Source organism: Armigeres subalbatus, chromosome 1, assembly GCF_024139115.2.
Source record: "Armigeres subalbatus isolate Guangzhou_Male chromosome 1, GZ_Asu_2, whole genome shotgun sequence".
NCBI classification, from domain to species: Eukaryota; Metazoa; Arthropoda; class Insecta; order Diptera; family Culicidae; genus Armigeres; species Armigeres subalbatus.
Genome location: NC_085139.1, coordinates 243,567,739 through 243,591,567, shown reverse-complemented (window position 1 = coordinate 243,591,567; position 23,829 = coordinate 243,567,739). Strand labels below are relative to the sequence as shown.

The 23,829-nt window shown below is 37.2% G+C and overlaps 1 pseudogene; it reads left to right on the top strand.

Moving 5' to 3' along the window:
• The first annotated feature begins 1,829 nt into the window (after nt 1-1,829).
• LOC134206239 (mucin-5AC-like) overlaps nt 1,830-23,829 on the top strand; it is a 111,116-nt pseudogene continuing 89,116 nt past the window's right edge.

Genomic DNA, 23,829 nt, shown 5'->3' with positions numbered 1-23,829 from the left:
GGGCTTCTGAATAGAAGTCCCAACGGGCTTCTGAATAGAAGTCCCAACGGGCTTCTGAATAGAAGTCCCAAAGGGCTTCTGAATAGAAGTCCCAAAGGGCTTCTGAATAGAAGTCCCAAAGGGCTTCTGAATAGAAGTCCCAAAGGGCTTCTGAATAGAAGTCCCAAAGGGCTTCTAAATAGAAGTCCCAAAGGGCTTCTAAATAGAAGTCCCAAAGGGCTTCTAAATAGAAGTCCCAAAGGGCTGTTAAATAGAAGTCCCAAAGGGCTTCTAAATAGAAGTCACAAAGAGCTTCTGAACAGAAGTTCCAAAGAGCTTCTGAACAGAAGTCCTAAATGGCTGCTGAACAGAAGTCCCATAGGGCTGCTGAACAGAAGTCCTAAATGGCTGCTGAACAGAAGTCCCATAGGGCTGCTGAACAGAAGTCCCAAAGGGCTTCTTAAAAGAAAGGCTTCTGATTAGAGATCCTAAAGGACTCGGGATTACAAGTCTTAAAAATCTTCTGAATATCAGTTCCAAAAAACTTTTTAATAGAAGTCCCTCCGGGCAAGAAGAATAGTTGCCCCGTCAGCCTGTCAAGTCTTATATTTCTTTTTCTTTTTCATTAAAACTGCAAACCACTCTGTCAATTAATCTCAAAACTGATAATTTAGAGTAAGGATAATAATTAATTCAAAAAAATATTTAAATTGACGAAAATAATAAAAAAAATACTCGTTTTTTGAAACATATACACAAATATAGCTCTGAACTCTTAATTAAGGTGTTTATGCACAAACGACTACTCCACCAAAAAATTTAAAAAAATTGAGATAACAGGAAAAATGTTAGGAAATTTGCACTATTCTTCCGAAATCCAAGAAAAGTATGATTAGCCAAAATGCCAGCTACGATAACAAAATTCATGTATCATAAGGCCGATACCAATGTTTTTCGTCTAAAAATTTGTGAAATATTTAGTCAATGAATCCGAGGGAAACAAAAAAATGCAAATTGCGAAAATCTTGACATTATCATCCATTTAGTGAATGAAAAACATATTTCATTAAAAAATACTTGTAAAGAATAAGTTTTCTAAATATTTTATCACTTCATCTGAGTTATTCTTACTAATAACACAATTTTAAAACAAGATATCAATAGTTTAGGAACTTCTTTTTGCATAATCGGCCGTTATCCAAGAGCCATAAATAATTATCGAAAACGTTAAACATTTAGTACTTCGAGTATCAAAACCTACAATGATCGCAAAAAGGAACGTATAATGGCATACAGAAAAATTAGAACAATTAATAAACCACAAAATTTCAAATATAAACTACACAAAATTTATAATATCTCAAGAAGTAGAAGCCATGGCTATCTTGGAAAGTAAACTATTCGAATAACACTTGCACTCTGAAATTAAGATAAATTTCCCACAGTTTTGGATAAAGTGATCTTACAAAATGACATAAACACAAACGGTGAAGCACAGCCTGTTAAAAAAAATCCAACTAGCATATCAGCGCACACAATCGAAAACACTTAGTCACAATCAAATCCTAGTCTCAATGTGAATAATTGCATGCTAAATCCTTCCCAACATATTTCTACTGTCTTTCAAAATGGTAAAACTCAACAGCATTATATGACAGTTCATCTCGAAAATTAGAATCGTCTGAGACCAACTACGCCTCAGTAGATCATCATTATCTTAGTTTCTTTATCCATTTACAGCCATCAATCCGCCAAATAATCAAAACAACCAAAACCAGCCAAATTATCCACCGTTTTATTCAACACTAATGCACTTTCGTTTATTCCTTTTTCACTTCGCTTCCGGATAAAACACACATCCACTCGTCCAGGTGCGTCCCCAGTTCCGTCCGGTACTACGACGGCCCGGTGGTGGCCTCCCCAGCAGCAGCAACAGCAACAGCAACTCGGCAACAACAAGCGCGACCCCGACAGCGGACGCGTCCGAACACGGCAAGAGCACGCGAAGATCTGAGAGCGTCGATGCTGCCACAACCGATTCGAGCCTGGCGCTGCTCCAGACGACGACAACCGCCGCTACCTCGCTATTGTCACGCCGTAGAAGGCCAACGACATACCTGAGCAAACTGAACAGCGCCAACCGCCAGCGGCCGGCCGTCCTCGGCGGGGGATCACCCGCGGAGGAAGCAGGCGTCGCCACCGCCGCCGCCACCACCGTCCAGCCGGGCGTTGTTGATGTTGCTCAGCTGCCACCGAAATCAACGGCAACAGCAGCGCGGCCCAAATTGGGAGTGCGTAGGAAATTTGGACCCAGCACGAGAACCGGTTCAGAGGGTGGCGGCAGCGGCATCGAGCGGCCCACAACCACTAGCACCAAGTCGCCGGATCTGGGTGAGTGAGCTCCTATTCTCTTGTTTTATTACCTGGTGGAAATTATGCATCCAGTCCGAAATGAACATTCCATTCGTTTGCCGCGCTGTGATCAAATCATGCCGTGCGTTGTTATTGTCGCCACTCACTGGAAGGTGAGTGGAGTGGATGGAAGTCTTAGCAGCGCGAGAGTCCCCATCGTTGTTGGTTGGGGGGAAGAAAGTGCGGGCCCCACTCGGTTTGCGCTCGCTTGCTTCGATGTTTATTTCGTAGCAATCACGGTAATGATCACTTTTATGGGGGTTACAATATTTACTAGCAATCGTCGAAATTGGGCAGAACTGAATGGCCGGCAGTGGGAAACAAAGAAACTGAAAGTTGTTTAGGGTAAATCGCATGTCCATGTCCGCAGCGGGGTAGGCTGGTAGGTAAGGTACGGCCTTCGCGGAGTTTACCGTAAATAAAATGCGTAAAAAATGGAAAGGAAAGGAAAAACGTGATCCCACCCACATCAATGGGTACCGTGTGAATCAATCAAATGTATGGAATTAAACCTGAATAAAAAATATTCTGAAGAATTTACAACCTTTGAAATGCAATTTTTCCGAATAATTTTAGTTCAAAATCTAATTTTTCTTATCTTGATTTTTAAGAAGGTTTTCATAATTAAAATTGAGAAAATATCGAGAAACAAATCGAGCAAATATTATAATGATTTTAAATTACTTCAGATTTGGTAAACCGTCCCCAGTAACATTTTGGTGTAATTTTGTCTGACGTCTACCCAGATTAAAAATATAATTGCGGTCTGAGCTCGCTTGAGCAAACCAAGAGCCTGCGGGATTGTGCATGAAAAATTCTAATAAGTAATGTCGGCTCGTATTACATCTATGACATACACCATTGATCACTAGAACCGTTTCCGAACGGCGAACAATATGTGCAGGTTGAAGTCGCTGTTATTTGCCTGTCCTGATACTGTAGCCCCATGGCTCCATGAAGCTCTGGCATTCATCACGACTTGTAGTTAACTTTCCTATGATGACCACTGAAGCAAAAAGATCGAAAGTCACGTAACGTATACAAATTGAACTGTCACGAGCCCTCTTCGGTGACGATCGCACTCGACGCGATGAGCATCAACAGTTGAGATGCGCTTAGAAGATGTTTGCTCCTTTGTCCACACTTCATTGGCCAACGAGATTTCTACAATCACTGATCGCCGCTCGCCACGCGCCGCCTCGCGCTATATCACCACTCTGCATCAAATCGGCAGATGAATACCAAACACGTAAAGACAGACAGAGCGAGATGAATAAAAAATTGTTATTCACAATTCAACTTCAGCTCCAGCATCCCTTGGTGGACACGACTCCGAGCAAACGACTTGTTTGAGGTCATCGTTTGGTCGGCCGGCGGCCGGCGCGGCGGTCCGTCAATCAAGCCCGTCCATGTGAAGAGCCGCGACGCGCGGGTCGAATTTCGCAACCACCGACGACATCTTTTATGTGGTTATGGGCTCGGGCAGCCCTCGGGGCCTTCAAATGCCGCATTACCTAACCTCTACTAAGATTCGACCCGGGAAGGGGCCCCCATTGTACATGCATGCTACACAACCTCGATCTAGTGGTCGCCGTCTTCGGTCTTTGTCTGCATATATCTTCGTCCGCTAATGACTTGCCCAAAAATTTATACATCCCTCATTCGCTCGAGCAAACACCGGTCCATGATGAGTGCATGGGTGGATGCTGGGGAAACCAGTTTTACGTTTGGTTACAGGGTTTAAAGAGAAGGCCTTGTCGAAAAAAAACACGATCGTTGGTGGTTTTATGCAGACTACGCAATTCCTGAAAAAAAACTAACCCAACCTAGCGACATTTTTGTCCAATCGTGGTAATGATTACGCAATCGATTACACCGATTGACATCGAAAGTAAAATCGAACTGTCGGAATAACAACAGTTTGTAATGCGTGTTGTGGGACGCGGGAATCAACCGTAGATTGACGCTTGTTGATATACAGTATGTAAAAAAAAGTTTATCCACCCCTACTGCCATCTTACTATTTTCCAGTTATTCAGTTGCTAAGAAAGTTATTCCTATGATTATATAATTTATTCAGTTTAAAGTTCTTGTCATTTTACATGATATTTTTCCTTCTTTGAAAAACTATGAATACGGAAATACAAGTATTTAATACACCCAGTTTTTTACACGGTTTGGTTTTAGTCAAATGAGACCTTTAGCGTCAATGGAACTATGATTAAACCCCAGTAAAAAAATCACAGAAAAACAAAGAAAATTTAGGTGATATTTAAAATGCTGTGAAAGTTTAGGTTAACCAAGAAATTAAATTATTCCAACCGTGTAAAAAATATTGGATAACATTGTTCAATGTTTTGTGTTGGCTTCAATAACAGCTTGACATTTTCGCGGTATTGATTCAACAAACTTAGCAGTCGTTTCAGGTGTGATTTTGTCCCATTCAGTTGCAATTACTTGTCGTAATCGCTAAATGACTTGTTGGATGTTATTCTTGAACCTGAACTTTCAAAATAGACCACAGATGTTCTTTTGGGGTAAGGTTAGGTGACTGCTCTGGCTATTCCAAAACGAGCTCCAAAATATTATTCAAACAAATCCAACATTTTAAGCAGGAATCTAAAATCAACTACATAGAAGGTTTTTTTGTGTGTACAGCCCTCACCTGGCGCATCTCTAAACAAAGAAAGTGGAAGAAACCCATAAAAAAATATGATGTTATGTTATCAGTGTTGCTTTTGAGGGAATGCTATCTATGCCGTTTTGTATTTTCATTAATCGACTTCTCTCAAGGTCTGTAGCAGTTAATGACAGTTAATGGGTTTTTTTTTTTCATACAGTTTCATTTTCATGATTTCTTTTGTTACTAATTCCGAAGGCATTAAAATTTGTACAATTTCATCAGTGGATTGAACAGAATTAGTAACTTGGTAGGCAAGTATTTCTTGAAAATTAGGTCACGCCTCTACGTCAGTAAAATTAAGCGCAAGAACAGACATTCTAATTATTTGATTCTTTTCAAAACATCAAGAATCATTCAGTCTTTCTCAAAAATTCTGAATATTTCGAAATCATCCACTGTATAAAAACGACGGCATGAAAAAATAATTTAAAAATCAACTGAAAAAAATTAAGTTAAGGGCAGTTTCAAACCAAGGGAAAATTGAAGGTTAGATTTAAGGTCCTGACGTACTTTTAGGCTAATTTACACATCCGGCCTTAGGCAGGGTACATTAACTATTGTTTGTTATTTTCAATTGTTCAGAATTGGGAAAGTTTTTGATATTTATCAATAATAAAATACTTAATGCATGTCGATGTAAATGAAAATAAAATTTCAAAACAACACTTTTTTTTAATATTGTCTGCGTCTTTTTGAAGAGTGATATATTTGTAGTTTACTATTTTTACGCAAATAACTTAATACAATAAAAGGTTATGGTGGTGAATGATTCCCGCGGGAATGGCAGTCAGAAGGTGCGTTTAGGGGAGCAGTTTTCATACAGTTTCATTTCAATCACAGTTTCATCAATGAATTAAACGCAACCGGTAACTTGGTTGGCAAGTACATCCTGCAAATCAGGTCAGGCCTCAACGTCAAGAAAATGAAGCGCAGGGACAAACATTCTAATTATTATAAATTCAGTAGAAAACCGAATTATAGCCGCTATTGAAATTGGATTTTTCTCACAATCCATACGTTAAACCTAATTTCGGAAGTGGTGCGCTGTATGGCACATCACCAAATAAAAACAGCGCACCACTTCCGAAGTTAGGTTTAACGTATGGATTGTAAGAAAATCCAACTTCGTTAGCGGCCATAATTCGGTTTTGCACTGAATTGATAATAAAATACAGGTACACCGTCTTCGACCAGAGGTCGTACAGACTGAACACTTTAGTAAACACCTAGCATTAGACAACGGGCATATAACACCCAGTGGACCAGTGGAGAATTTTCCAATCACGAAAAGTTTTGCTCCTTACCGGGCGGAAATCGAACGAATAGCACATGCGTCTAGACGATTGACGTCGCTAACCGCACCACAAAATTAAGTGAATTTACGATTGCTTTTTCCAGCGAAGTAAGTAATTCTGTTTTTCAAATCTGCTTAACTACATATTTACCAACCGATTGATTCTTTTCGAAACATTAGGAATCATTCTCCTCAAGTCAATCTAGTCATTCTAGAATCAAGTCTTTCTGAATAATTCTGAATATTTCGCAGTTTCAAACTGAGGAAAAGTTTGTTCGGATTTCGGTCCTCACGTACTTTAAGGCTAGTTTACAGATCAGGGGCTTGTCTGCAAGTTCTCGCCCATATGTGTGGGCGGGATTTATGGTATTTCTTTGTAGGAAGTTTGAATTTCGGCCCCTATTTAAAATACTTACAATCCGGCGGAGATTTCCGAGGGTCCGAGTTGTGAACATAAATTACCCGGGATTTGGTTTACTTTTGGCGACGAAATTGCATGAGTCGCGCCGTTTTAGAAGCACATGGGAACAAAATAAATGGACAAGATTCCCGATGTGTGAAGCTAATTTTAGTGTTATTTAAATCAATTTCGATAAAAAAGTATGAGGATTTTACATTTAAGCACATGCGCCAACCATATTCATGGAAACAATAAATTTTACATTTTATTAATTTTATTTTATTATGTTTCATTTTTAAACACATAGGGGAAATGACGACTTTGGCAGGTTTTGTTCTATTATTGTCAGGGTGGTTTTATATGACCAATGATGCTTAAATTTGCCTTAAACATTCTTTGCATATCAAAGAATATTGTTGCTGAATTTAAAAAAATTGGTCAACAAAATCCATTTTAGGGTGTTTTTATGAGATATTGCGAAAAAAGAATCGGCTGCCGGTGAGACTCGAACCCACACTATTCCATTAAGTACACGAATGTATTACCAATTATACAACAGCTGCCCTTGGGGGCCGTACATATATTACGTAAGCACTTATGGGGGGAGGGGGGGTCGGTCAATATCTTACGCTTAATATACATAAAAATTCATTTGTATGAAAAAAATCTTACAGGGGGGGATGGGGGTCGAAAACCCCAAAAAATTGCTTACGTAATAAGTGTACGACCCCTTGCGAGAAGTTGTTCCATAACCAGCTAATAACGATGTCAATTCGCAGTATCTATCGAATCTGCTTTGGCAAAATTTCACACCCTGTTCTCTCTACCCAACTATGTGTATCAGAATTGAACAACAGTCGGTTGCGTTTGAATCACAATTCGTATTGGGGCGGGTTTGCTTCTGCAACGACAATAGAGGCTCGCTTGCCACCGAGCGCACTATGGGGCGGCTCCATACAAGTAGGTGGCCGAAAATATTTTCATTTCATTTCTGCAATATTTCACACTTATATCGTAGATTATTGTCTAAAAGATGTGAAATACTTGTTTTGCAGGTCGTTATTACTTCTAAGGTCTCCAAACTCCCTGGAATACAGACCTTTGATCTCTATGGAATATATCCCTTTTATCTACGAATGTCTCATGTACACAGCAGTCTATAGATGTGTATTTTATTGCAGCGCAGACCTGTAGAGTTCAAACTAGAAAATTGCATACTGTTTTTATGTGAATTGAGTTGTACAGATGTTCTAAGTTGCACAAGGACTCCGTCAAATACAGGCCATTGCATCTACATACGTAACAGGTTGTCTTTGTAGGATTTTTCAGATTGGTTCAGGCTCTTAACCCGTAAAACAAGCAAAGGGAATACAATATAAAGCTCTATTAAAGCTAAACGAACTCCATGCAATAAAAGCTTCAAGATATATAAGTATACTGCAACAACATTTATTTATTCATTATGTACATGAACATCCTCAACAAAATCATCATTTATTTCTTCAAGATCGATTAAAATATCTGCTATGGTATATTTTTCTGTACTCGAATCTGTTGTATTGCAAGAAGTTTCAGTCACTAAAAACTTTGAACATCTTCTGGATATTCCAGATTAGATTTATTTTGAAGTCGCTTACCTAAGTTGAGGGAGCTTATCAAAGGATCCGACGAGTTCATAGCACGAATGAAAACGTCATGTTTATTTATTTCACCTAGGTACATACCAATAATTATCGAAAGATGTCCTTAGGTACAGACATTTTTGCTTCTTGTATTCACATATTGGATTTTAATTAATATCAAAATTTTACTTTTTATGAAATAATTTCAAATGAAGCCTAGAGTATTTTCGTAACCCTCAAGAGTATATTGTTTTTTTTTTTTCATATTTATTTGCTTGATACTTGATAGATAATGAGTTGCCTCCTCTTGGTGAGCCTACGCCAAATGGAGTATCATATAGCTGCATAAGCTATCGTGTACACGGCCTACCACGAAGCCTACGACACTTTTCGTGTTATCTACTATCTCTATTTTAACTGTTCTTGATGCTCTTTTGTCATACGCATGGGATTTGTATCCAGCCCATCACAGTCTGCCGTGTATTATGAGAATAATTACATTTAATGTTTCAAAATTAATGACTTTTTTCGAAAAAGTGATCGGAATCGCAGATTTGCAGCCATAAGCAGCTGGAATTTGTTTTAATGCCTTCTGGGAGGTCCAAAGAAAGTCGTAGTGGTAGTCGCTAAGCGAAACTTTGAGAATCTTTTTGTATGGAATTGGGTCATTTTCGGATGTTTCACTACCTATTTTTCCATAACTAACCTGTTCCTCGCAAGTCCATGAAACAAGCTTTCAGAAACTTTTTAAAGAGTTGGAAAAGAGCTACTGTAGCCGAAGATATTGACAGTTGAATAATGCATTGATTTTTCAAGAACTAAAAAGTGTCTGGCTCTAATGCCTATATCTTGATAACCATATGACTTAGAGTGCTGATATGCTGGGGTTTAATGCTCCAAAGCATTAGCGTTTAGTAGGTCAACTTGAATTACGAATCAGAGAAAGTCGATTTTTTTATTTTCGGTCACCTGATTCCCCATAGTGGAGCGTCCGACCAGCTGCGGTGTGTAATACTGCAGGGTATCATCGTTTATCTTTTTCTTGATTGATGACTTGTGAGGGAAGTAAGATTTTTTATTTTTTTTGAGAGTTGTTTAATTTTGATACACATAGTTAAGTTTGCGGGTTGGGCAGAGAGAATAGGGTGTGAAATGTTGCCAAAGCAGTTTCGATAGATACGGGGAATTGACTAATATCCCATCGTTATTAGCTGGTTATGGAACACCTTCTCGCAAGGGCAGCTGTTGTATAATTGGTAATACGTCCGTGTACCTAATGGAATAGTTTAGGTTCAAGTCCCACCGGCAGCCGAATCTTTTTTCGCAATATCTCATAAAAACACCCTAAAATGGCAAACTTAACTATGTGTATCAAAATTAAACATCTTTTCCAAAAAAAGAGAAAAAATCTGACTTTCCTCACAAGTCATCAATCAAGAAAAAAATAATAATGTAATAATGTAATAAGTACATATTATCAATGTTCTTTCCTTTCTGAGATTCTTGTTATTCTTATTCCTAGATTTTCTAGTTATTTTTAATTGTTCAGAGTTGGGAAGTTTTTGATATTGATCAGTAATAAAATTCATGTTTAAGAGTAGATTAAAAATTTCAAAATTCCACAATTTTTTTGTTAGAAATGCGTTATTAATGTAAATAATGTTCCTTCGTGTTTTTTCCGCGCCCCTTTGAAGAGTGAATTATTTGTAGTATTTTTCCACAACTAACTTAATACAATAGAAGGTTATGGTGGTGAATGATTCACTCTAAAAAAATTCTCTAACTTTTTACACGGAAAATGAAAATTAAGCCCATAAATTTTGAAATTTCCACAGCTCTTGAATTTTCTCACAAGGCTTTTTGACATGTCCCGTTTTGCAAGTACGTTTGTCCCTTTTTTCACCAAAATAATCTGGTCAGCCTAGTCATTTCCGATCTAACTAGGCTGACCAGATCATTTCGACGTAAAACGGGACAAGCGCGTTTGCAAAACGGGACATGTCAAAAACCTTTTCATAAAATTCAAGAGCCGTGGAAATATCAAAATTTATGATGATGATGATGATGATAGTACCATCTATTGTAGCAAGGCACCTGCCGATAGCACTGGCCATATCTGACAAACGATTTGATCATGATTATACTATTGTTTGTATTTCATCAAACTCCTGTATGAAGGGCCAAAAATGGGTGGGGTGGTTCCATAAGCAGAGACACTTATGCGAATCCGTGAAAATATAAAAATTTATGGGCTTTAATTTAATTTTCCGTGCAAGAAATTAGAACTAATTTAGAGAACTAATTTTCACAGTGAGAAGTGAGAAATGAGGAGTGAGACGTCTCACTTCTCACTCCTTATTTCTTATTTCTTACATCTCGCTGTCGAAAGTGAGAAGAAAGAAATGAAGAGTGAGAAATGAGACGTCTAACTTCTCACTCTTCATTTCTCACTTCTCGCTGTAAAAAAGAGGAGCGCAAAGTGAGTAGTGAGACGTCTCTCTTCTCATTCCTAATTTCTCACTTTTCAATAAACTATTCGCCTAAATGACCTATCCGGCCAAATGACCCTTTCGGCCAAACGACCGTTTCGGCCAAACGACACTTTCAGCCAAATGACCCTTTCGGCCAAATGACTCTTTCGGCCAAATGACCCTTTCGGACAAATGACCCTTTTGACCGAATGACCCTTTCGGTCAAAATACCCTTTTGGCCAAATGACCCTTTCGGCCAAACGACCCTTTCGGCCAAATGACCCTTTTGGCCAAATGACCCTTTCGGTCAAACAACCTATTCGGTCAAATGAGCCATTCGGCCAAATGACCCGTTCGGCCTGGTGGCATTCGGCCAAATGGCTTTCGGCCGAATGGGTTTCGGCCAAATGACCTTCCCCAGAAAAAGTTCTCTCATATCGTTGATTTTTTGTGTCGATGTGGTGATAACAGTGACGTCATCGGCATACGCAATGACTAAATCATATTCCAAACCTTTGCTTTTAAATTACCTTTTAAATTAAACTACCTGAAATCGATGGAAATTTTGGTTCTAGGACGATAAAACGCCAGTGTTCGGAATATGAGCCATGTTTGGGATTTAAGTCAAAACGGTACCATGCGGCTTTTCTGTATCAATTATTATTCGAGAATGAAAATGTGTGTTTTTCTCACTAGACGTGATGAATTATTTTCGATTGTGTTTTCTAATTTAGAGCAAACAGATTTCTCTTGTATATAAAAATTTATTTCCAATAATGCGCATTTCCTATAACTAAAAGCAGCAAGACCAAAGACAGAAATTTGTGAAAACAAACAGAAGGTTGTATCTGAGACAAGAACGCCAATTGGGCGTAGGTAAAAAGTGTAAGATATTAAAATGCGTAAAAAGTTATAGTATTTAAATTTTGAAATTTTGAATATCTCTACTGACGCTGATCTTACGCTGCTGTGACCACTATCGAATTCATGGTTGCAATGCGAATCAAGCGTCTACCTCCGACAAGCTCTTGTGATTCTGCAACCGATGGGTTCAACTTTCCACCGTCGTCGCCTAGCAATTATGATTTGCACTTTGAAGAAAATTCGTCTCAGCTAAGCCTTCTCTTGCGTAAAATGTAAAATGACGATTCTGAAAAGAATCGCTTTGTTTTCAGTAGTACGCCTTTTCAATCAAGAACAGAAAGAAACAAAAATAAGAATCTAGAAAGAAAACTTCACATGACTGCTTCTGACGTCAATCGATGATTTGCTGGTAAAACACGATAGAGCCCATCCAATCAAATAACCATTTGCAGTGTTTCCCTCCGATGAGCACTTCCCTAGCAGCACACATGTTCAACGGAAGTTACTACAACTGATATGTGACTAGATTTAGTCACAATCAAGTTGCTACAACCGTTTTTGTCTGACTTGTGCTGCTCGGGTTGCGCTGCTACAGACGTCAGACGATTATGTTTTGTACTTTGAGGAAAATGCCTTGACCCTGGTTTTGCTGGGGAGCACTGGTATCGAACGAACGAAAGGGGTAGCCAGCGGACGCCAATGGAACCGCACTGGCGCGGCCTCGGTCTCGATTGCAATCGGATATTGGCAAGCCAAGGTCCGGTTTTCACGCCCGATCGGCAGAACCACCGGAACGACAAGCAATCGGAGCGGAAGGCACGGAGGAAAGAAAACTATGCCATCTACATTTAGAAGGTGCTGAAGCAGGTCCACTAGGGTACTTGTGTCTCGTCGAAGGCGATGATCTTCATTGACAGCTTCGTAAACGGCATCTTCGAGCGTATCGCTGCTACAACAAACGCTCAACGATCAACAGCCGCGAGATTCAGACCACCGACCGCCTTCTGCTACCGGACGAGCTGGCCATAGACGCCGTCTCGAAGGGAACCAAAGCCATCACCAAGTACACTAGCTTCAAGTGAACGAGAACGAGAACGTAGCTACACCCAAAACGGGCCTCTCTAGGGCCCAAGCCGTGCTCACAGAAGAGAGGTATTTTTGTAACGCGCTATTGCTACACTGGTACTGACGCCAACGTCGGCTACTCGATGATTTACCGCTAAAACACGATAGACGTTACCCAGCGAATACATTTTTGCTGCTTCTTCCTCCGACGAGTGCTTTTGCCGCAACCAACTCCAACTTTCTGCCGTCGCCTAGCGGTTATAATTTGCACTTTGACCACTCACAACAATCAAACGTTAATTCAAACCTTGCGTAAAAACATCACTTCACTGCTGCTGCTGTCCAGAAGTACCTAGCTAGATGATTTACCGCTAAGATGCCACCATTTGGAATACATTTTCAGTGCCTCCTATGTAGCTTTGACTTCAACAGAGAATCACCCAACACAGCTCAACGTCCTTGCACTTTAGAATCCTGCTTACAACTGCCAGCAGTAATGGCTATACCTTAAGCCCTCTGTACACCTCCCGTGAACATGAACATGAACAAGAGGTGAGAAAGAGCGATAATTTCACAGTGAACATCGTCGTGGACAATCGAGTCTAGTTGGAAGTGTTGAATTATTGCCCACGAATGCAGGCAGCAAGTAAGTGTGCAGTAGTAAACGAAGAAAATAAAAATGAAACATATTGTCGCATATATGTATATGAATTATTTGAGTGGGTAATCTACGGAACGATGTTGATCAAGTTGTTTAATTTTAATCATCTTTTCGTTTAAATGTTCGGGAATTTTGTTATGAAAAGCCAGTAGGTACATATACTTAAAGATTTCTGAATGGCAAATTTTCATCTGTGCTACCAAATGTATACATTTTGCACCGTTCAAAGCTGAATTACAAATTCCGGTGATCAATTGACCTGAATCCAAATATTATCTTTCGACTGGTTCGCTTCAAAGGAGTTCTGGCAAAACTACCCACGAAGCATGTAATTCACATGATTCATTCTGTTCCACACATTAATACAATAATGTTCAATTATGCAATTATAGTTAAGAAAATACGAATTTACGAAAAGAGAAGTAATTTCTTCTAATTTTCTATCTAGTGACTTCTATCCCATTTGAACGATTGATTTTGACATGTAGTAACAAGTTTAATTTGATGAGGAGTTATTTTTTTTTTTACTTTTGCTAGATATAATTTTTGACTTTCTCTTTTGGCTTACATTTGTTTAATACTTTTCTTCATCTCATTTTTTTAAATTTATTATTCATTTGTTCGAATAGTGTTAATTAATGTTTGAATATTTGACCAGTTCGCCAATAAAAAATCCCAATTTTTGCTCAAGTTTTAGTGTATAAAATTCAATTGATCACGTATCGTATATCCGTACCGTATTTAATTGTTGTGTTTACTATTGAAAGTCTTAATATGTATTCAATAATTTTTGCTGTGCTAAGATTTTGTTGATAGTCATTATCCAAATTATGTAAATTACTCACATAAACTGTTTCAAATAAACAACTTTATTGAATAAACTCATATAGGTATACCTAATCTCAAACATTCTGAATGATAATTATTATTAATATCTGTACCTCGTGGATGGTCATAACGCAAAGAGCATACGAGCATGTGTGTACCAAAAACCAAGGGCAGACAGACAGGCAGGATGAAAACGACAGAGAGGCAATCTACACATCTACACATATGGCGTATATGGTGTATATATCAGAGGGGAGAGAAGCTTTCTCTGGTAAATCAGGTAAGAAAATTCCACGGAGCTCGTTCACGTTCGAATGGCAAAAGCATTCTGAAAATCTGTTCACCGTGAACGACAGAGACGATGCACAAGCATATCGGAAGCATATCAAATGATTCAGTAGTAGCAAATCAGAAAAAGTATGCCAAGCATTTATAACTAATATAGCTAAGACTTTGAATAAACAAAAGAATTAATAAACAAATAAATGAATGACTTAAAATTAATGGGTTGATAAATTAATAAATAAACAATCGATTTAATTACAAAATTATTGATTTGAAAAACTAATAAATGGATAATATTTTAGATTAATAAATTCAGAAATGAATAAATTTATAAATTATTGAATAAAAAAAAAAAAATATAATAAAATAATCAAAAATAAAATAATTAAATAATAAAAAATATTTCATAATAAGTTTATAAAGGTATGTTAATAAATTATTAAATTACCAAATTGATAAATAAACAAATTTATAAATTTATAAATCAATAAAATAATAAATTAATAAATTGATGAATAAAAAAAAATGATAAATTAATCAATTTATAATTAATAAATTACTAAACTGCCGCTGCAAGCATAACTGTCTAATATTTTCATGATTTGCTATCTATATGGAAAAGTTATGCTTTTATTAACAGTAAATTAATAAATTAAAAAGAAATTAATAAACTAATTACTCAAAAATCTAATATATCAACAACAATAAATGATAAATCAATAAATTTATTTTGAAACCTAGTAAATAAGTTACTCAATAAATAAGCGAATGAACAAATTATAATTAATGAACAATGTAAAATATACACAAAAACAAATTATATTTTTTCCTTCATTGCACACTAGGTAATCCGCTTTCAAAAGAGGAAAAAATAATAACTTTCTTTACGGACAACTTACAGAAGAGATTAAGGGCTTATTCAAAAAGGAATTTTCCAAAGAATTTAAGAATCAAGGACGTGGAACACTTCTGTATGTAGTTATGAGGCTCGTTTTGCCCCAATGTCCCATACATCACGAGTTTACATATTTTTTGTCATTTTATCTTTAGGACATTGCTCTAAAATTGTGTTTATCTCTTCACTGTGGATCGACAGAAGGGCACTACATATATTTTGCTGGAAAAAGTTGAAAATTTCAGGGATTTTGGTGTTTAATAAGCGTCAAAATGCATTTTATTTGAATTTTCCGGCCACGTCAATTTGAAATCGTCGCAAAGCAAATTGTCGCCAGCAAACATGGCCATAAGATCTGTCAGATCAACTACGAACAAAATTGTTTGATTTCAATAATCAGATTATTTCCAGAAGTTGAGTACTTTTTTTGCATGTTTTAATGGTTTGGCTTTGCATTAACACAGATTTAAATTAAAGATATTGGCGACGATTTTAAAGGTTAATAAAAAGTGATCGACGCGATTTGTTACCAGCGAAACTGAAAATACTATTAATTTAAATGATATTTGCCAATAATATAATGAAAATAACAAATAATCATATATTTCATTGAATGTATTGAATTATAGGGGACTTTGGGGTCATACAAGTCTAAAAGCTCATTAAATATATATATTTTTTTACAAAATAGGATAACTTTTTTCACGGACGACAGAGGAGAATGAGAGCTTATTCAAAAGAAAATTTTCAAAGAAATTCAGTGAGTGATTTTTTATAGACGCGGGATACTACTGTATGTAGTTATTGAGCTCGTTTTACTCCAATGTCCCATAAATCAATTTTTTCATATTTTTCGTCCTTTTATCTTTAAAATATTGTACTAAAATTGTGTTTTCCTTTTCATTGTGGATCCTCAAAAAGCACTATACATATTTTGTTGGCAAAAGTTGAAAATTAAAGTGTTTTTGGGGTAAAATAATCATCAAAGCGCATTTTTGTGAATTTATTTTTAATATAAAATAATCTTCTAAGCTTGTTGACCTCAAAAACCGCTCGAATCAATTTTTTCAATGCAATATACGAGTATTTGTTATTTTCATAGTATTGTAGTATTGACAAATTATCATTAAATTAATATTACTCCATCATCTATTAACTCACAATTATTGAGCTATATAATTGCATAGTGGAATTTGGGCGAAAAGTCATGAGAAAAGAATATTTCCGATCTCCTCCTATCTATTATCACATCGATTCTCAAATAATATGATAACTTTTGTCTAGTATGGGTATGGTTTGAAAAGGTTTGGCATCGGCTCTATTCAGAAATATTTAAAAATCGTGTTTTACCCAATAAATTACAAAACATTTGCGAAATGATGTACTTCATTAGTTATTGTTTCACAAACATTTATCAATGTCTGTACAACATTTTTGGACAATAATATCAACAATTATCTGTAAATATTTTTTATTTTTACAGAATACATGAAAAATTCACATAAAATGCACTTTGATGCCTATTTGACCCCTAAATCCCTTAAATTTCTAACTATTACCATATTTAGTGCACCTCTATGGATCCACAGTGAAGAGATGAACACAATTTTAGAGAAATTTCCTAAAGATAAAATATAGAAAAAATATGAAAACTCGTGATATATGGAACATTGGGGTAAAACGTGCTCAATATCTACATACAGAAGTGTTCCACGTCCAATGAAACAGCACTCACTGAATTTTCTTGGAAAATTTTATTTCGAATAAGCCCTTGATTTCTTCTGTAAATCGCTCGTAAAGAAACTTTAAAAAAAATCCTCCTTCGAAATCGGATTTTCCCATTATGCATTGGCTCTACATTCCACTGAAACTTGGGTTACCTTCTAGAGTAATAATTTGAAAGCTGTCAATCGCATAAGTATGTATGTGTGGCAAGTAAAATGGATACACTATACACTGGAAGGGAGCCGATAATGTTTCCAACCCGCAAACATTCTAGGCCGGACCGAGAATCGAACTCGCCATTTGTGTTGGCCTTTGCTCGCAAGGCTAACTGGAGACCCGTATAAATTAATATAATTTAATAAAAATAGAACACCAATAAAAAAACAAATCTTCCAGTCGTATTTCTTTTGTATATAAATTAACTATTACATCAACTATAAACCATAAAATAATAAAATATGAATAAATACAATGGTTTCTAGTTAGCCTTGTCGGCAAAGGCGGAGTATTCTCGATTTTCGTTGCGGTCTAAAAGATTTTTTTCGGGTTTTCAGCAATCTCGACTCACTGGCCATAGGGTATCTTTGTACTTGCAACATAAGACACATATCCATGCAATGGACGGGTACAGAATAGAAACATCAAATAATAACTGTGGAAATGTTAATGAAATATTGAGTAAAGAAGCAGGCCAAGATTCAGTGGTAATATAGAGCCATTGAAGAGGTAGAAGAAGAAGAAAAAGAATGAATTATTTTTTATGAATGAAGTAATCTATTTATGAAAATATAAATTTTTGCGATTGAATATACGAATGATTAAAGTATTAAAATTAAAAATATTTAAAAAGAAAAAATAATATTACCAAATAATAAAAAAGAAACACAATTCATTTATGAGAAACTACTGAGTTAGTTTCCTTCCGACCAAACCGATACGAGTGTTAAAATGAGCGACAGCGACACACAAAGCAGGAACCCACCAACTGATTCAACGAGAACAGTAAACACTCTCTCAGACCGCATCGTGCTTTCGTGCTGTGCGGTTCTTTCTCTCTTTGCGGAAGGAAGTTTTTAATACTACCCGAAGCTATTTTAATTTCAACGGTGCTTCTTAGCGCTATTTGTACCCACTGATCCCGTTACGATCTTTGCAAGGACCCGTGCCTTCGTTTTACGTTGGACCCGTTTGCGGAAGTAAAATTCCCACAAGCGGTGGTAATCCTGCAGGGACACCGTTCTGGGAAAAAACCTCTTAGAAGGTCACGTCTCCACGCTCAGCCATGAGCATTAATAAAAACAAGAGGAAGGGGGAGTCTCTGAATTCTCCACTTCCTTCAAAGAAACAAGGTTTCAAGACCGTCCTGCCCAAGCGCGGAAAAAATAGAAGGAAGCTGGAGAATTCAGATATTCCTTCTAACTCTAATATCGGAAATAATTCTTCTCCAATCGAACTGAGCAATCAGTTCGATTTGATTAATGATGAATTGAGCAAATCGAATCTACATCTAGCCCAGGTGATTCGATTCATGCGAAAAAGCAAAGGATTCCACCAATTGTGGTATCTGTTGCCGAGTTTTCTGGCTTTAGGAATGAGATTTTGAGTGACCTTCAGGGGATCAAGGTTTCATTTCAGATTGCTAGGAACGGTGACTGCCGCGTTTTGCCGGGATCCTTTGACGATCGCAACCGTCTTCTTTAGTATTTAACTGAGAAGCGCCATAAATTCTTCACATACGACGACAAAACTGAGCGATTGTTCAAAGTCGTTTTGAAAGGTCTCCCCAGTGACGACAAATCACTGGATGAGATCAAAATTGAAATTTCTGAATTACTTGGATTTTCACCAGTCCAAGTAATTAAGATGAAAAGAAATCCCATTCTGGTACTTCCCAGAGGGCATTTCTCAAGAATTTTATTCAGTTTATTTTAATAAAAGTGAACTAAATAATATGAAAAAGTTGGAAAAGGCCTGTATTATGTCCCATGTCCGTGTTACATGGGAACATTTCCGCAGGCCTGGGGGAAATTTCCAAAACCCCACTCAGTGCCGTAAGTGCCAAAAGTGGGGTCACGGAACTAAACATTGCCACATGGATGCTAAATGCATGATTTGTGGTGGAACCTCTCACGCCAAGGACGCCTGTCCTGTGAGAGAAGATTCCAATAAATTTAAGTGCGCAAACTGTGGGGGCAATCATAAATCCAATTTCTGGGAATGCCCTTCACGCAAAAAAGTTTTGAATTCCCGTGCAAAATTGATGACGGAAAATTCCAATCGGATCCCAGATTCGACGGGTAGAAATTTTCAAACGCTCAAATTTCGAAACCGGTTACCGGTCGAGCAATTCATACCCACCACAATTCACAAACAAATTTTGCCGCTCGTCAACGGGTAGCAAGCACTTCAGTAAATTCCAATTTTTCGAATGTACCTACGTATGCAAACATCGCTGCTGGTAGACAAAATTTCTCTTCTCAAAATGAGGTTTATACCCATGTCCCAACGGAAAATAACGGTCATGTTGCCGATTCAGGTAGCATGACTGCTTCCGATTTGATTTTTAACTGAACAATTGCATCACATGATTGATGCAATGTTCAAAGCAAATACCATTCCTGAAGCTGTTCAGGTTGGTATAAAGTACACACAAAAATTGTTATCGGACTCCGTTTCAATGGATCCAAATAATTGTGTGAAAGTTCTAAATTGGAATGCCCGCTCTCTAAAGGGTAAGGAAGATGAATTATTCAACTTCCTTTCAGTTCATAATGTGCATATTGCCATTATAACTGAAACGTATTTAAAACCAGGACTCTCCATTAAAAGAGATCCAAACTATTTTATCTACAGAAATGATCGTCTTGACAGCGCCTGTGGTGGGGTCGCCATTGTCATTAATAGACGTATCAAACATAAATTATTTTCTTCGTTTGAAACCAAAGTTTTTGAAACCTTGGGAGTTTCTGTTGAAACAAATTTTGGACAATTTTCCTTCATTGCAGCCTACTTGCCTTTTCAATGCAATGGGCAGCTAAAGAATTTGTTGAAAGCTGATCTTCAAATTCTGACTCGCAACAAATCAAAATTCTTCGTAATTGGTGACTTCAATGCCAAACACCGTTCATGGAATAATGCTCAAAGCAATTCCAATGGTAAAATTTTATTTGAAGATTGTTCTGCGGGATATTATACTATTCAATATCCCAATGGCCCTACTTGTTTTTCTTCCAGTCGAAATCCTTCTACAATTGATTTAGTTTTAACGGATTCAAGTCAGCTGTGTGGCCAATTGGTAACTCATGCTGACTTTGACTCTGATCACCTTCCTGTGACATTTGAAATCTCACAAGAAGCCATTTATAATCCAATCAGCTCTACTTTTAATTATCATAGAGCTGATTGGAATTTATATAAAACGTATATCGATAGGAATTTTGATGTTGATATTCCTCTCGATACCAAAAGTGATATTGATAATGCTCTCGTATCTTTGACAAATTTAATTGTCGAAGCCAGAGGCATTGCAATTCCGAAATGTGAAGTTAAATTCAACTCCATTATTATTGACGACGATCTTCAGCTACTGATCCGTCTTAAAAATGTGAGAAGAAGGCAATACCAAAGAACTCGCGATCTCGCGTTGAAAGTTATTTGGCGAGATTTGCAAAATGAAATTAAAAAACGTTTCGCTATTCTGAGAAATACCAACTTTGAGAATAATGTCTCGAAGTTGAATCCCAGTTCGAAACCCTTTTGGAAATTAACGAAAATTCTTAAAAAACCTCAAAAGCCAATTCCAGCGCTTAAAGAGGGAAATAAAATTTTATTAACAAATGGCGAAAAGGCTCAAAAACTTGCTCAGCAGTTCGAGAGTGCCCATAATTTTAGTCTAGGTCTCACTAGTCCAATTGAGGATCAGGTTACACGGAGCTTCGAAGACATTCTCAATCAAGAGAATGTTTTTGACCCTTCGTTGGGAACTAATTTGGATGAAGTGAGATCTATTACAAGAAAATTTAAAAATATGAAAGCCCCGGGTAATGATGGTATTTTCTACATACATATCAAAAAACTTCCTGAGAGCTTTTAATCCTTTTTGGTTAGTTTATTTAACAAATATTTTCAACTGGCATACTTCTCAGATAAATGGAAAATCGCTAAACTTGTTCCAATTTTGAAGCCGGACAAAAATCCAAATGAGGCTTCTAGTTATCGTCCAATCAGTTTGCTTTATTAAAAAAAACTGTTTGAATATATTATTTTAATGATGATGATGATGATTCATATTAATGACAATTCTATTTTTGCTGATGAGCAATTTGGTTTTCGCCATGGGCATTCAACCACTCATCAGTTATTAAGAGTTACGAACTTAATTCGGCTCAACAAATCTGAAGGATATTCGACTGGAGTTGCTCTTCTTGATATAGAGAAAGCATTTGACAGTGTTTGGCATGAAGGTTTGATTGTAAAATTGATGAATTTTAATTTTCCTCTGTACATCATTAAACTGATCCAAAATTATTTATCAGATCGCTCACTGCAGGTAAACTATCAGAATACTAAATCTGATAGATTACCTGTAAGGGCTGGTTTCCCCCAAGGCAGCATACTGGTGCCCATATTGTATAACATTTTTACTTCTGACTTACCTGATTTACCACCAGGGTGTCAAAAATCTTTGTTTGCAGATGACACGGGCCTCTCAGCTAAAGGGCGAAGCCTTCGTGTCATTTGTAGTAGATTGAAAAAAGATTGGATATTTTCTCCACTTACTTGCAAAAATGGAAAATTTCCCCAAATGTTTCCAAAACTCAGCTTATAATTTTCCCACATAAGCCGAGAGCTTCTTATTTGAAACCTTCTAGCAAACATATTGTCACTATGAATGGGGTTCCAATTAATTGATCTAGCGAAGCCAAATATTTAGGACTTCTGCTGGACCAAAAATTCACTTTTAAAAATCACATTGAAGGCCTTCAAGCCAAATGTAACAAATATATTAAGTGTCTATATCCACTTATAAACAGGAAATCAAAACTTTGTCTTAAGAACAAACTTACAAACAAATTTTTAGACCTGCCTTGTTGTATGCTGTGCCAATATTGACTAGTTGCTGCAATACCAGAAAAAAGGCACTTCAGAGGATTCAAAATAAAATTTTGAAAATGATTCTGAAGTTGCCTCCGTGGTATAGTACCAATGAACTTCATAGAATTTCTAATATTGAGACATTGTAACAAATGTCCAACAAAATAATTTCCAATTTTAGACATAAATCGTTGCAATCTTCTATTGCAAAGATCAGTTCCTTGTATCCTTAGTATAAATTAGGTTAGGTTTAGTTTAGTTTGCAATTCCTACATGGTTCAATTAAACAAGAGGAAAAATCATAACTGCCAGAGGCAATTGAAATGTATTAATAATTACTAAAAAGTAACATAGCAAATAAGGATGATAGTGTTAAGAAAACACGGAACTTCAGTCTAAGAGATGAATGCATGTATTAGATAATTAGCAAATAAAATTAGTTAACAAAAAAGCTTTTTCAAAACATGTTTGATATGCTCAAAACCTCTCTGAAGTAGAACAGGATAAATCCAATCCTTCCATGCAGATTTGTAGGGAGCAAAACTGTTAAGTGCCCATTGAATCGATTCAGTAGTTATGATTCTACGTGGTTGAGCCCAAAACCCATAGCTACATGAAAAGACATCAGGATCATCCGAAGATGTTATATCGACACATCCAGGGAAGTGCGTATCAAATAAGTGCTCTAACGATTCTTCATCAGAAGAAGTGTAGTCGCAATTTGGCTTGCGAATTTCGCCAACTTGGAAATCCTTGGATCTCGCAAGAATTTTATTCAATCGACTGGCTTCACTCAAATTGGAAACATTTGCACAAAGGTTTTTCCAGCCGGATCGTTCAGCAGATCGTAGAGCCTTCTTGTAAGCTTTGCGAGCCAACTTGAAAGAATCCGTCCCTGCTGAATGGCGTCTGTTCCAACTCCTTCTACACTGCTTCCTTAGCTTAGCCAAATCGGAATTCCACCAAGGGGTTCCTCTTGAGGTTTTTACAGAACGCAAAGGGCAAGCTTCTTGGAAAGTTTCCACGATGTGCAACGTTGTAGTATCAACTGCATCATCCAAGTCGGTAGGAGCTTCAATCGAAGGTAGATATCCATGAAATTTGGTAGAGAGTAACTCTGTATAAAGATCCTAGTTGGTTAAACGAGGATTTCTAAAACGCAAGGCCGCCGAAGTAACATTCATTAACAATGATCAAAGTAGATGTAGCGATGGTCAGTTATAGATTCCTCATCTGACACATGCCAATTCGTCAACTCGTGACTGATTCTATTGGAGCAAAGGGTTATGTCTAACACCTCTGCTCTATTAGATACCATGGAGGTTGGGCGATTCCCTATGTTAAGTGAACCAAGTTCAGTACTACTCAAGTACTCCATCAAGCTGAAGCCTCTCAGATTGATATCCGAGCTACCCCAGATGATGTGATGAGCATTAGCATCACTGCCGACAATTAGCGGAAGGCCTTTTGAAGTGCAATATATGACAACTCGTTTGAAAGCATCCGTAGGGGATGGTTCATCATGTGGTAAATAAACCGAACAATAGACGT